Source organism: Triticum urartu, chromosome 4A (assembly GCF_056163025.1).
Source record: "Triticum urartu cultivar PI428250 chromosome 4A, HENAU_Tu73, whole genome shotgun sequence".
Taxonomy (NCBI): domain Eukaryota; kingdom Viridiplantae; phylum Streptophyta; class Magnoliopsida; order Poales; family Poaceae; genus Triticum; species Triticum urartu.
Genome location: NC_141876.1, coordinates 255,760,434 through 255,765,169, shown reverse-complemented (window position 1 = coordinate 255,765,169; position 4,736 = coordinate 255,760,434).

Sequence of the window (4,736 nt, the reverse complement as noted above, 5' to 3'; positions counted from 1 at the left end):
CTGGGGGAGGAAGGCGATGACCGTGTGAATCCAAGAAGAGGTTGCGGCTGGTTTGGGCAGTGCAGACAGCGAGTGGAGTAGAGATGCCGGAGCTACCGTTGGACAGAATGGATACATAGACAGGAGGGAAGGACCAGGGCACCGCCGTCTTCACGATGCAACAACCATATCGGCAAGAGGAACATACCCACAGAATCCCGGAGTGCCGCGGATGCGAGCCAGATCGGCGCTCGTGCCGGAGGAGCACCTATCATCGAGATGGGATCCCTGTTGCCGCACCATACAGGAAAAGATTTCTGAAGGAGGGCTCGATGGGTTGCCGCTTGCTCATGATATGTGTAGCGTCCGGAGGGAGAAAAGAAAGAAAATATGCGATGGGAAGGGGAGAAGATTGCGCTGGGTGGGCATTAAGAAGATTGCATTCATAGCGGCCCACACGAGAGGTTGGGTGGAGATTATCGCAGCTGTAAGCGTCGATCGAACTAGAACTGATCCAATGGATCTCGCATTAGTTGGCACAATTGATGACATGGATATCCTGCATGTTTAGATAAATAGGTTAGTGGGGATGAATCTCTTAGGTATATAGGATAAGTATGTGAGTTCTTTATGACTAATGTGAGTGTAACAGCCCAAGACTGATGCTCCAGATGCCTTCCATGTATTTCGAGTTTCGCCGTGTGATATTTGTTTGTTGCATTCATCATGGCGTCATGCACATTACATCAACACCCTGTTGCCATCATGTTTCAAAAAAACCCGCATCCGTTCATAGTGCCGCTTCTCCTTTCATCTCGATGCCCTTTCTCAGAATGATCGGGTTTTGCTTCCCTCTTGTCTGGCCGCATAACCTCTTTGCACAGTGCAAAGACCCCCTCACGTGCGTGTCCGAAATGGCCTTGGACCCGAATCGGGCAGTTGTCACTGATGAATCCGTATCAATCCCGAACATCCCCAAACATCTTTGGTTTATTCTTTGGACTACCCTAACTGGTTTATCTTGGACCGTCTGATTAAAATTGGTTGGACCAAATGGACCTAACCAAAATTCACCTGCTATAAATAACAACCTAACCCTATAATCTCGGACGGCTGTCCCATCCATCCATCCTTTCCGCCGCCACTCCTCATGTTCCTTCTTCCTCGGGATCCCTCCCGATCGATTCCACCCAACTAGATCGCGCCAACCACCTTCCTTGTTCCGCCGCCGCCCAACCACAATCGCCACCTCTCGATCCCCATCCATCCTTCCCGCAGCTCCTCGCACCTCCTCTAGATCCAAGGAGCCGCAACCTCCTCCCTCCTCGAGCCCAAGGCCATGCCTCCTCTGCTCGATCTCCCCTGTCCAGCACCTCCACTTCCTCTTGTGATTCTTCCTTGAGCACCCCGCCACCGTACACCCCTAGCAGCCAGCGTCCCCGGCCCCCTCTGCTTTACGTCAAGATCGCTGCCTCCTCTCGCGACCTCCTGCAGGCCCGTATCTATGCTCATTGGCCACCTCAAGCCCGAGCTAGCAAGCCGCATCAAACAACCGCCAGCAGCAGCCACATGTCTCCTACCTTGCCTCGATCCTGCCGCCGTCGAGGGCCGGAACACCGCCACTCAGCAGGCCATCCCCGTCGCTCTTGCTTGCCCATTACTCTCCCTCCTGTACCTCCTCCCGCAGCTCTCTCTGTTCCCTTCTAATCTCTCACTATACTCCATGGACAGGGATGCCATGGAGCCGCCATCCCAAGACGTCAGCTTTCCCCTGCTCCAGCCTCACCCGCACCTTGGATCCGACCGAGCCCAAATTTAGGAAATGCTCTTGCACCGTTGTTGTTCCTCCGGAGCATCGGGGACTCGGATCTGCCTTCCCCTCCACCCGTCGTCCCCATCTCCAGGCTCCCCTGCAAGTTCTGCTGCCGCTTGATTTATTTGAAAACCATATGGACTTTATTCAACCGAAATAATAGATACATAATTTGTGAGGAATGGTACAATCTCAATCATAGGCTCCTCAAACCAATCAACAGTAGAAGAAAATCTAGCCAACCTAGCAAGATCATGTGTAACCTTATTGGCTTCCCTATTACAATGTTCAAACCTAGAGGTAGGAAAATCACACGCCAAAAGATAGCAATCATCAAAAATTGCCGCTGCTGCTCCTGCTGACCGTTCGCCATTATTCATTGTTTCAATAACCTCCAAATTATCAGAATTAATAACAAGGCGACTGCATCCACACGTTGTGCTAGTGAAAGACCGAATCTGAGAGCCCAAGCTTCCGCTATTAGAGCATCGATGCAATGATCAATTTTCCAAGTACCCCTACAATAAAATTCCCTTTGTCGTTCCTCAGGACAGCCCCAGCCGTACCTTTAAGAAGATCATGATCAAAAGAAGCATCAACATTAAGTTTTACAAAACCCACCGGGGGACGAATCCAACCCCCTCTTTACATGGAAGCCCTTGGACTGGAAGCAACAACATAATTAGCCGTAAGAGCTTGTATCCCCATTGAAATCTATTTTGCATCTTGAATTCTCTCCTTGTGCACTAATTTACGTCTTTCCCACCACAAATACCAATATGTAATGGCAATCATCTCCCGAATGTTCTAGGACCCCATAATAGATTAATCTTGGTCAGGCATGTGCAATAAAAAACCGAGGACCACCTCTCCAGCATGATCAACTTCACAACCTTGAGCAATGATCTTGTCTAAGCCAAGCCTTCTTCAGACCTCTTTTGCCTTCTGGCACTGAAACAACATATGCTTTGTGTCTTCTAAACCAGAAGCGCAAAAAGGGCACAAAGGTGAAACTTTCATGTGTCTATTAGCAAGCGTAACACGACATGGAAGAGTACCATGCAACGTCCGCCAAATAAAAAAATTCACCTTCGCTGGACAAGATAACTTCCAAATCTTACACCAAATTGGATTAAAGTTTGTTCGACCCATTCCATTAGTATGACGAAGTTTCCTTCCATGTTGATAATCCCACTCAACAAAATATGCAGATTGAACAGAAAAAATCCCACTCTTAGTATGTCTCCAAGCAACAAAATCTGACATATCAAACTGAGGCAGAGGGATAGCAAGGACCCACTGTGAATCAACGGGCCATATGGTCTATCTGATGAGATCCTCATCCCACCTGTTCAAAGAGGGGTCAATGAAATCTGACACTTCTGATAACAAATGTTGCCCCTTTGGAGTGATGACTTTTCTATTAGCATAGTTAGGGATCCAAGCATCTTCCCAAATGCCAATTTCCTAACCATTTCCAACTCGCCAAATATAGCCATGTTTTAAGGTATTAACCCCCGCCATAATACTTTGCCATGTGAATGATGATCCCTTTTTTTAACTTTGCATTCAATAAATCTCCATCAGGGAAATACTTATCTCGCAAAATGGTGGCACACATGGAATATGGGTTCTCAAGGAGACCCCAAGCTTGTTTAGCCAACATCGCCAAATTAAAACAATGAATGTCACGAAAGCCCATTCTACCTTGGCTTTTCGGGGCACACATTTTCCACCACGCCATCCAATGCATCCTTCTCTGGTTGTCGTCATCACCCCACCAAAAATGCGACATCTCATCAGTTATTCATTTACAATTTTTTTAGGAATTTTAAAGACCGACATAGCATACATTGGGATAGCTTGAACAATAGACTTGAGAAGAACTTCCTTGCCTCCAGTGGATAAGAGTTTTTCTTTCCATCTTCTAATTCTCATAAGAATGTGATCAATCAGATATTGGAAAGAATCAGTCTTATCTAACCCCACATGTGCAGGCAGGCCCAGATACTTATCATTCAGAGCTTCGATCATGATATTCAAAATTGAGAAAATTTGTTCTCTAATGTCCCCACTCGTATTTGGGCTAAAAATATGCTAGATTTCTCAACGCTCACCATTTGTCCAGACGCAACACAATATAAGTCCAAAATTGATTTAAGTGTCTCTGCATTTTGTTGATTAGCTTTCATGAGGATCAATGAGTCATCCGCAAAAAGGAGATTTGTGATAGTAGGGGCCTCTCTGCAAACCTTGACTCCTGAAATATTCCCAATCTCCTCTGCATGCGCCAAGAGAGCGGTAAGGCCATCTGTGCATAATAAGAAGAGGTAGGGAGATAATGGATCACCTTGTCTTAATCCTCTTGTAGGCTTGAAACTTCCAGTTTCTTCATCATTAATCCATACCCTATACTCAACAGTAGAGAAACATTTCATAATAAGATTTACCCATCTCTCCTAGAAAGAAAGTTCCAACAGAATTCCCTTCAAAAAAAGGCCATTCGACCAGGCACAAAACCCTCTTTTACCACCCTCTTATTTTTAATAGTATGAAAGCTCCCATAAGCCACTAAAACATTGTCTGTAATCATTCTACCAGGCACAAAAGCTCTTTGGGTCGGGCTGATAATATCAGGCAATAAAACCTTCAAACGCGTCGACAACATTTTGGAGATAATTTTGTATACCACATTGTAAAGGCTGATAGGTTTAAACTGGGTTACGTTCTCAGGTGAGTTGACCTTGGGAATCAACACAATCGCAGTATCATTCCAACCCGGTGGAATTGTACAAGTATTCACTGCTTGCAAGACCTCATCCACCAAATCATCCCCTAGCATGGGCCAAAATCTTTTATAAAAAACAGCATGAAGACCATCTGGCCCCGGAGCCTTTAAATCGCCAATATCAAAAAGAGCCTTACGAACATCATCAGTAGTATA